Source organism: Dreissena polymorpha, chromosome 11 (genome assembly GCF_020536995.1).
Source record: "Dreissena polymorpha isolate Duluth1 chromosome 11, UMN_Dpol_1.0, whole genome shotgun sequence".
Classification (NCBI taxonomy): Eukaryota; Metazoa; Mollusca; class Bivalvia; order Myida; family Dreissenidae; genus Dreissena; species Dreissena polymorpha.
Window position 1 is genome coordinate 57,145,299 of NC_068365.1, and position 12,062 is coordinate 57,157,360.

Here is a 12,062-nt window from a genome sequence, read left to right on the forward strand (position 1 = left end):
CGAATATGATTTCAAACCTTGCTTTATGCAACATTTAAGCAAAATAACAAGAATAACATACTTGACACAGTGTACATGGATACTAATAAAAATGATCTCTTCAATGTAACCAGCTTGACTTGAGAATCAAAATTTAATATACATGTACTTATTAAATGTATAGTTAATTAACATATATTGAATGTGTTTTTGTGAGCACAGTTTTTGATATATAAATTTTTGTAATTACTAATTAGTTAATTTCTTTAGAGCACTTTAGACACAATCAGCACCAGAGTGGTGAACTGATAACTAATGTCCATAAAAAAGAAATAACTTGTCGGTATCTTTTAATATAGTATATACAGGTAGTTTATTAAAAAAACGTGTGTATTTTATATCATATAGCAATTTTCTCCAGTTATTGTTGTGCAATAGATTTAAAAACTTGAAAAATTTGTTTCACAGTGTGGAAATTATCTGTAAAGAGATCTTCAAGCCTGGACAACTTGATGTGTCATTTAGGCAGGGCATATACCACTGATGGGCTGAGAGTTGTCAACTTTGAGCCTAGCATTTGTTTAAATCAACCAGTTGACGTTAAATACTTCATTACACAGTGGGATTATTGTGTACCATTTCTGACTGATCACAGGAAACCTATCAGGTACATACATCGATCACACATATAGATTTAAGTAAATGCAGGCCTTTCCCCAGAAAGTTGCTAGGGCACAGGGGCAAATATGCGCGATCCGCTTGGTACTGAGGTACCCTTTTGAACTTGTTTAATTTTAAAGCTCCAAATTAAATGTCACAGAACTTTAGACACTCAATTATTGAACAAATAAATTATAACTAATCAGCCTTTGAAAAGCTGTTTTTTTATTAAGTTATTTATGATATGAAATACATATTGAAGCAACACAAAATGGTGAGATAATTTAATTAAATGAAGATTAAGGCAAAGGGGTGGGGTGATGCTTAAAGCGCCTAGGGAAAGGCCTGTAAACTATATGTGCTGATGACATTGTGACATATAAAACTATGGAAATAATTGTTAAACAAAATCAACATAATAGACAATTACCAACCTTTTCCAAATGCGTATGATGCTAATTTTCTTAGTGGCACTTGGTGGAACAGTAGTTGATGGCCTTTGTCTACCAGAGCAGAGACGGTAGTTGAAGGGTTGGGCTGCTACACGTATTTTTCGGCATTACCTTTTGCGATACAATGTTTTGGCCTAACAGAATACTGTTCAGGGACCGCCTGTATTGTAGTGCATTGGGATTAGTGTTTGCACCATTGTACGTTGATCTTTGCTGGTAAAATAGATTTTCAACGACATCGGAATTCACAAGTCCAGGGGTTATATGTATTGATGACTTTGATGATATTAGCTAGCGGCAAAGTTCAACAAAGTCAATGATACATGACTGAATGTCCTCGTGACACCGTACTGATAGCATGGCTTTTGGTCTCATTTTTTGTCAATTGATTCATTACTCAAAGAATATGCTTCCCATTCCTTGAACCACATAGCTATACATATAAGTTCAGTATTTCTTGGATCATAATTGGTTTTGGCTGGTTTCTTATCTCGAAATATTTTAATAAGCCTTGATGTCTTTTGCAAAAATTCAACAAGACCATTTAGCACTTCACCATTGTCACCTAAAACTTCTTGATACTGCAGAACCAAATGTTAAATTTCTTAACTCAAGACATCTGCTAAATGATTGCGCATTAGTGACTGATTTGAAAGAAAGAGATGCACATTCGTAAGTCGACGATGTAGCTGCAGTGCATTCGTACTGTCTCGTTGATATGTATCAATCAGCATTTGCCATTTCACAGTATGTCCACTAACTAATGTTAATGTTCTAGTTCATGTCTTTGAAATCCCACTTTTTGTAATGTCATTTCGAATCTTTTTAATGACATGTGAAAAATCCATTAAACATACCATACGACCAAATGAACATGGGCTGCTGCATGTAAATGTATTAGTCCGGTGACAAATGTTTTTTTTCATGAATGTTCGATTACTTTGCGCACCATCCATGCATGTGTATAATGTGTCGAAAGCAAACAACTTTAATTTGATTACTGCTACAAAGGATATATTTTTGTGGCGTGTATGCTGTCAGTTATGAAATGAGCAATTGGAAATCTAAATCCAGTGCAACAAGGAAAACTATCTGCAGTGCATATGTTCCTATGACCTTCTCGTTTTTGCCCTGCCTCAGCACATGGGCTATGTTACCTTCTTCTCCCTATTCCATTAGATCATTTGATTGAACAACATCTCCTGCTTTTGTTATTTGGATGTCAGCTTGTATTGCCATTTCGTCCATTAGAAGACCACCAATGTAACTATGTTCAGGCAAGTTTTGTCGCTTTGCTTCATCTTGCATCCACAAAAATACATTCTCATCAACTCCAACATTTTGTTTCACTTTTGTTTTATATCTAATTAACACACTCCTAGAAGGCAAAATCATGCAATTGGCATTTCTGACAGCTTCATACGACTGGGGACTCATGCAGAACCACTGCAAACACAACGAAATCACACTTTCTGACAATCTCCGACCTTTCGGTTCACGCGAGATATTCACTGCTTGACTGTTTAATAATTCAATAATTTGTGGTGGTGCACATGGGAAAAGTTTTTCAATGTCCTCTACTTTGCTATTGTTTTGTTTTAACAATTTCTTTTCAAAACAGTTTCATTAGTGTTTATTATCACGTCATTTTCCTTGTTGTCCATTGTCTTTTGTTGTTCAATATGTAGAGTCATTTTAAGCATTTTCTGTTGCACATACTTGAGTGAAGTTACCGTTTGTCCATCTGTATTCCACTTACTCAGTTTGTGATAACAACTCATGACGATTCGTCTTTTCATTTCAACTCCATCGCACAGGGTTAACAATTTAACACTCTCTAAAACAACACTTATGCCCTCTTTTGTAGCAGTAAATTTGTTGCTTATGTATAATGACCCAAGGTCAATAGTAGTCCAACTAACAATAAGCTCCTATTGACCACTTGGAAGGAAATTAATTTGTTTTATAACTTCATTTCCATCTGAATAACAGTCAGTGGAGAAAGAACATGTCACATTATCTTTGGCTCTTTTGTGTTTCACGTGTGAATTTAACAAGAGTTCTGCAATTTGTTGTCATGTTATTTCTGGTGATACACACTCTAACTCAACATATAAAGATTTGAATGGTAAACCTCGATAGTTTGTATTGGTTGTTGTAGATTTGCTTCGAATTTTAACAGAATTTGGAAAAACGGTTGGAATATGATCAACAAAGGTCCGTTTCGTTATTGTCACGCTAACCCTAGATTCTTTCATCTCAAATTCAAATGCATTATAAAGTTTATTAATTTCAACTTCTGTGTCTTCTTCTTGACACACTCTTGTCAACAACCTGAAAGAACCATACATAAATACTGAATACACCTACCTGCAACTTTCACATTTTCAAAAAAAAATATATTCAAGCCACAAACCTAAAGTATCTAAGTGTGACCTAGACCTTTGAGACAGGGACCTTGTGTGCAACATTTGTGCCGATCATATTTAAAATCCATCCATTAATAACAAAGATTTCGACTGGGCATAGCTATAAATGTAAAATATTCAAATATGACCATGAAAGTTTATGTGTGACCTTGACCTTTCAGCTTGGGGCCTAAATTTTGCACACACAACTTCCTCTTACTGTGCTACCCATTTGTGCCAAATCATTTTAAAATCTATAATTTATCAACAAACATATGGACTGGACACACAATATGTGGACAGACTGACAGGCAGTTTAAAAAGTGTATGCCTCGCTTTGGGGGTATTATTTAATAGTCATGTTTAAGTAAAAAAAACATAATAATAACAAGGTGAAAAACAATGTCCCCCATATATTTGACCTTTGACCTTGAAAGATGACTTTGAACTTGACCGTTCACCAATCAAAATGTGCAGCTCCATGAGATACACATGCATGCCAAATATCAAGTTGCTATCTTCAATATTGAAACAGTTATGGTCAATGTTAAAGTTTGACGCAAACAAACCAACAAACCAACAGACAGGGCTAAAAAACAATATGTCCCCCAGCATAGCATAGACAGGGGAACATACAAATGGACAAATTTAGTGTAAGCTTACATCATTTGTTTCTAATAAAATGCCAACACAAATATTTCTCTTTGAAAATAAGATACACAAGAACTAACTTCTATTTTAAAGCATTGTTAACAATTATAGGTTACCAAATATTAAATTACAGGAAAGTCAATAAACTTTATCAGTAACTCAAGACTTGTGTAAGTAGGACCTTGTAGGGAAGATATAAACATGCAAGGCCTAAAGAAAAACGCTTTTTGTTTCTACTAACCAGACTGACCCTATTTTGTCTTGCAGACAATTTATATTTTTCAGCCAATTCAATTTCAATTCACATCATAAAACATTGTTTGTTGTTTGTTAGATTTTACATAATATAGATATTTTTCCAAACAGGTAATTATTGTCTACCCATGTCTTTTTACTAGTAACATAAACAACTTCAAATGAAAAAAGCGATGCCGACCTACCTAACTACCTACCTACCCCCTTTATTTGTGTGCCTTGTGGGTGGAAACAAACAACATTTTTAGGATGGCCTAGTTCAAACCAAACGATGTTTGTGCTGAATGTTAATACAATTTTTCATCACATTATGTTACATAAATTTTATATTGCTTTAAAAGTGAGCAAGCTATCCGTTAGTTGTGCAAATACATTACAGGGTCTTTTTCTGCACTTTGGGAATATGGCCCAATTCTTTGAAAGGAAATTTTAGCATCAAATATACAATGGGATAGAAAGTATCAATGTTTCATAAATATATCAGCCTTTTTGAATATAAACACCTGTATAATGGACCTGTCTCTATCCACTTTTCCTCAATTTTTCTCATTTTCCCTATTACAGAGTATAAGCTCTCGGTTACATTTTAAGAAAATAATACCCAAGACACTATTAATGTTTTTGTATATTTATAAAATTGAAAAAGTCAAGATTTTTTGTTCATGAAAATGCCATGCTTTCTTGTTTTTCTCTGCAGCTTTGTTTTTTGTTATACAATTCCAAAATTGGTACAAAACAACACTTATTTTTAAATTCATTTTTTAGCTGATAACGGGCCCATTTACAATGCAGTGAGGATAAATTATGTATATAGATCAAATGTATTGTTCTGACTACATGCAATAACATATTCTGAAGGACAATAAATCATTTAAAATGTAATTAATGAAAACAAACAATCAATTTATTTTTCAGCTTAGTTATTTTTTCATAAAATTTCCTGCCGCTACAGTTGATAAAGAACTCAATGTTACTATTAACTCTGTTTACCTTAAAAAAAAACGACTAACATCCATGCGCCTATTGTTGTGTTCATGAAAATGTAAGTGCCCTCATATCTTTTGACAAAATGTGACAATTTATGTGACACAAGGACCTGTATAAGAATAACAGTTAAAAGTTGTTTATACCTAACAATTACTGGACTACCAAATAAGGTATTTTGTGCCAGTATTTTAGAATTGAAAGCTTATCATATGTTATGTGTTTCAGAACAATGGAGGATAGTGCAGACATTTCCAATATTACAGTTCAGGACATGCTTGCAACTGAGGCTGCTATTGACTTGGCTGAAAATGAAAGTACTTCGGAAGGCTTTGATGAAGAATTTGACAATATAATACAAAATATTGATGACCTTCAACTTGAAAACATTGACTTGCATGAAGATTTAGATCGAGATAACATTTTACAGAATATAAAATGTGAGCATGTTGTGACACCAATGCAGTTAAAATCTAACCCAATTTCAAGTGAGATTGATAGGGAAAAATTAGTACGCTTTGTGAAAATTGTGTCCTCAAAATTAATTTTGCTAAGGGAAAGTCTTAATATTGATCCAAGTAACGTGGTACCTGTTTCAGCACAAAAGTAAACTGAATTTTACTCAAAGGTTCACATTTATCAGACAAGTGCGGAGTACAGAATGAGTTGTTTTTCTTTTTTTGATAATCAAGCTTTCACAGAAGAGCATTTACATATTTGTTTTAACATCGTAAATGCAGTGCAATCATTTATACTAAAAACACATGCTGATTTGAAATCCTGTTTCCAGTAAAAAAAATCCCAGAAAGGAAATGACAAATGCAGCACAGGTAAAATTTTGTTATGTAGGTGGTTATTGCGTTTCAAAGGTACACTTTTAGTATATACAAAGGAAAATAAGCACCATGTACCAAACAGATAAGGTAAATGTTTTCAAGAAGCTGTTACATGTTTTAACATTCTTGAAAGTTTGAGAGCAGAGGAGCAGTACACTAGCATGCCAGAATCTATGTTGGATATTAGTAGGCGACAAAATAATAACAGGTCACTTACCAATATTCCAGATTCACTTTATCATTTCTATTGCTCACTCACAGAAAAATCCGTGGAAATGTTGGTTGGGGAAAATCTTAAAACGCATGGAGAAAATAAGTTTGAATACACACGGACCACCATAATGGAAAATAAGGATTTATATGACAAATTTTACAAGGTAGTTAAAGACAGTTCGCAGAAGGCAGTTGACATATTTAATTACACAATTGATAATATGTGTTTCGAAAAACATATTCACATTATTTATACAAAATTAATCAATTGTTTTAATGGTTATGATTAATAAATTTAGAAAAGACATCCTGGATAATTTAAATAACAAACAAATGTCTCATAGGAAACAGATTTTCTGCTGTTAACTGTTTAGCAAAATATGCATTTATTATTTTCTCATGTTTTTTTGTTCACTTTTTTTCATTTCAACTTATTTCTTGGTGCATAGTAGAACATATCTTTGTTCATTTTTGTTTACCTCAATTCGATGTCTTAAGGCAGTTTCCAAGTGGACAGGCGCACAAAATAGTACAAATCACTTAACTCTCCTTTTGCATGAGTATTAACATATGAACTTTAAACGTGAAATGGCTAAATAACAAAGACAAACGCACATAAATTTTCAAATGGTTAGACGAATTTTTTTTTAATATATGTCTTTTACAGGAAAGTTACCTAACATATACCTTAGCGCAAACATTTAAAAGTGAATGGGACGGAGATATGTATCTTAGTGGACAACATACAAATAAACAAGGCATCGCCTTTTTGATCAAAGGATAATATAGGAATTAAAGCGGATAACTTTAACGAAATAATAATACATGGCAGACTAGCAGGTATAGATATAAAAATACACGAAACACAATTAACATTGATAAACGTTTACGGCCCTAACATAGATGAATCCAAATTTTACGAAACATGACAATCCTATATAATAAGTAGCCCAGATAAAAACATTATAGTCGGAGGTGATTTCAATATTACTCTTAACCCATTATTAGATAAAAGAAATGGAAATCTTTATACTCACTCAAAACATAGAAACATTTTGAATAACATAATTGAAAACTACAATTTATTAGACATATGGCGTACAATTAATCCGAAAGAAAGAAAACTCACCTGGCACTCAAACACAAAACCAACCATATTTTGCAGATTAGACTGTTTTTTTAATATCTGAGTCACTTTGCAATTTTATCGACACATGCAACATAAAACCAGGATTTATGACTGACCACTCACTAGTTGAACTTATACTGCATAAAACACAAACTGAAAGAGGCACAAGGTACTTTAAACTTAATAATACCATCTTATTAGATACACAATATCAAACACAAATAAAACAGGAAATAATCAATACAGTGCAAAATAACAAAGATGCAAATCCAAACACCTTGTGGGAAATAATTAAAGGTAATATACGTAACACAACAATAAGATACACGTCATTAAAACAAAAAGAAACACACAAACTTGAAAATGAAACCATAAAAGTCATTGAAACGCTTGAAAAACAGTTGCATGAAACAAACACAAATGATACTACCGCCATTGATAATGAAATTGATTCAAAAAAACTAATATTAGAAGGAATTGACCATACACACCTCAATGGCATAATACTTCGAGCATGAGCACAGCATGTTGAACACAATGAAAAAAATACAAAATACTTTGCCAAACATTGAAAAACGTAGAAGCGAACAATAAACTGTACACAAACTAGTAGTCAATGACAAAGACATAACAAATAGAAATCAAATACTAGAAGAATAATGTTTATTTTTTTGAAACGCTCTATAAACGAAATAATGTCGAAAATAACACACTTTTAAAAAATACACATCATGCTTTAAATGAAGAAAAAAACAAATATGTGACGGGTTATTAACTGAATATGAATGTGGGCTAGCCCTTAAAGAAATGCAAAATAACAAAATTCCGGGATCTGATGGCATCACTATCGAGTTTTATAAAATATTTTGGAACGATATTAAAACACAGTTAACTAATTCACTAAATTATTCATTTAACAACGGAAGTCTTACCACGCTTCAAAAACAAGGAATAATATCACTCATTCCAAAACCAGGAAAAAACTTAGAATCCCTGTCAAGCTGGCGCCCGATTAGTTTACTGAACAATAATTATAAAATTGCAACTAAACGTATAGCAAACAGAATTTACAAAATATTACCATCAATCATTTCAAGATATCAATCCGGATTCATTAAAGGACGTTACATTGGTAAAAACGTTCGTCTTATACAAGAATGCATAAACTATTGCAACAATTCAAATACATCTGGCCTAATATTCTTTGCATACTTTGAAAAGGCATTCGACTCACAAGACCATTCGTTTATGTTCGATTGTTTAGAAAATATAAACTTTGGTGAAAGTCTCATTAAATGGGTAAAACTGTTCTATAATGACATTAATAGTATAATTACTTACAATGGCTTCTTCTCAAACAGCTTTAACATAGAACGCGGAGTTCGACAAGGATGTCCACTCTCATCATCGTTATTTATTATATGCATCGAGTATCTATCACATCACATCCAATCAAATAAACATAAAAAGGCATATCGCTAGAACCTGACGAAGAAATCAAACAGTCCCTATGCTGACGATGCAACTTATTTATTAAATGACAATTACGACTCTTTCCATAACCTAATAGAGTCGCTAACCCTTTACGGAATAACATCGGGTCTTAAACTAAACAATAGTAAATGTACTGTGCTACGAGTAGGTAAATTAAAACAAAGTAATGTCCGTTATAAAATAAGAAATGAAATTTAATTGGACATCCGATGAAGCCACCACGTTAGGAATTACTTTTACAAATAATGAAAAGGATAGAGTTCTAAAAAAATATACTGCCTAAATTACAGAATTTTACAAATTGCATAAAATCATGGCATCACCGTAAACTAACACTAATCGGAAAAAACACAGTATTGAAAAAGTTTGCACTTCCTAAATTAATTTATGTATTAACAGTTCTTCCAAATCCACCAAATGATGTTATTAACGATATCAATTCAACAATATTTAATTTCATATGGGACGATAAACCTGACAAATTAAACGAACTCAATTAATTCAATCCGTCGAAAATGGAGGTATGCAATTAACGAACATTGACTCATTCTTGAATCCATGAAATGCAGCTGGGTTAAAAGATACCTAGATAGTACCAATACGAGTAAATGGAAGCTATTCTACCAGAAAATTTTAACGAATATTGCGACACCTTACTCTTTGAATGTAACATCAGCAATAATATCTTACATGAAATTTCAAACGAAAGCATATTTCTGTCGAATGTTCTATCAGCATGGAGTAATGTTACTCATAACCTAGAAACCCAAACCAATTATACGACTACAGAATTAAGGACTTCTACTCTTTTGATAATATATGCTACATATACGGAATACCTTCGTGGGAGCAGTGGTCTAATGGTAGGACGCTTGCTTAGGGATCGAGAGGTCCCGGGTTCGAATACCGCCCTGACCACTGGAATTACCTTGAGCAAGAAATTTATCCCACATCTGCCAAAAGAAGTCTGAAAAAAAAACTTAAAAATAGTGACTGACAGTAAAAAACCAGGAACATCTGTAGATGAACCAGGAACAAGTTCACAATGTCAACAGAATAAGATAAAAAAAATATGCCTGATATTGACAACAGTGCATGAACATCAAACTGATACAGACAGTGATGATGTTATGTGCCTAGTGTGTAACAAGGATAAAAAATAAAGGACAAATTGAAAATGTCTGGCTTCAATGTGACAATTGTAATGGGTGGATACATCGTTCCTGTGCCAGCCTTTCACATCATATGAAGTGGAAAAATGCGCAAAGTGAAGGGGCAGTTTTTATATGCAAACAGTGTGAATAAAAACTTATACTAATCTCTCTTTTTAAACATTTTAACGTTGAATATTGCTAATATGATAATTTACGAACGGAACACCCAAATAGCTTACCAAGTAATAACTGTCATGTTGGTGTAAAAAAGAGCGTACGAACATAAGTGTTTACATTTGAAAACATCCGCCAAAATATTAATAAGGGTGAATATGGAAGCACTCCAAATCTGACCCACCTCCACGACCTTCACCCTGCAAGCGTCTGATCGAAATGGAGCACAACAAGAAATTGTCGATAAATATTTGCCGATTTACAACGAATTCGACGTTATAACGGAACCAAAGCGACATTCGTTGGTGGTAAGTTGATGAAATCATATGTATTCATTGCACTAATGCAGAATATGTTCGTTAGCTGGTGTGTTTCGATAGTTTTACTCTCCATAAATTCCAACCGATTGTTCGGTCAGACGAGAGCCGACCTACCAATTTCACGATTTCGGTCATTGTTTTCTTGTATATAAGTTAGTTATATCGCGTGAGTGGTTGTTTTTCTTCATGAGGCAACCATTCCCCGCAATCTGGTACATAGTTTATGAAAATCGACCACCGATTGAGTAATCAATGACCTTATATGTTGACATACACGTGTTTTTTCTGTGTCAAGAGATACCTACCTTGTTAATATATATTATATCAGACAATCATTTTTGTTCAAAGTGATTTAAAATTATGTTTGGAGGTATTTGATAGTGTTTGATTATTGTTTAAGTCATTTATTTATATTTTCACGGTGGGGGTAGTAGAGGGGATGGGGGTAGTGACTAGGCCATGCGTCCAACACCTGTGATTGACACAGCAGTAACACGATCTCTGTTATCTACACCATTCTATTTTAGTCACTTGAAAGTTGATTTCTGCAAGAATATAGAAGCAATCATAGTATTGTTAATCTACCGCATGCACGTTTTAAGTCATTTCCATTGGTGTGGAGGGACATATGTAAATTTATATCAACACAGGATGGGATTAACAAGGTATTTATTTTAATGTGACATCCGAGTATCCTCAATCCTTATTGATATATTCAGTATCGTATACACCATTCGCGGAACGCAAGTTTTTGTAGACATACTAATTAAACGACATATAAGCAAATTCTTACTTTTACATACAAGCATATGGCTAACCAAAAGCTTAATGTGTAAACCAATGTAAATGTATTATGTTTTTTTGAGTTTTACTTATATTATTTGTTGCTATCTTTTTGTAACTTCAACCTAACCGTAATTTATATGTTTCAGATTCGATTCTAGGACTTAAGACGGGTAGAATATTAAAATTATAACTCAAGGCTCTAACTACATTTTAAACATTTTCAAAGAAACAATAAATTGATTTAATTTACGTCTGACGTATCTGTTTGTTGAAAAGCTGCTTTTCATTTACTGTAATCATAATGTAGTGAAGAAAAGCAATTATAACATTCAACAAATTAAACATGTTTTACATAAAGACTACACGAAATAAGTATGTTCTGAAAATCAATTCCACACCGTTAAAAAGCCGATGTGTTTCCTATCAAAACCATTTGCACACTACAATAGACGAATCATTTAACAGATGCGAGTCAACTCTTATGACCATGGTAAATACTTTGATTTGCCAACTTCTAAAATAAAAATATTTCTATATTGTAAAATTATGTATACTGGTACAGCTTAC

The 12,062-nt window shown here is 33.0% G+C and overlaps 1 protein-coding gene across 1 annotated transcript in view; it reads right to left on the bottom strand.

Annotated features, from left to right (window-relative positions):
- Positions 1-12,062, bottom strand: part of LOC127850877 (uncharacterized) — a 141,139-nt gene that overhangs the window by 26,140 nt on the left and 102,937 nt on the right. The gene's annotated exons all lie outside the window — the stretch shown is intronic.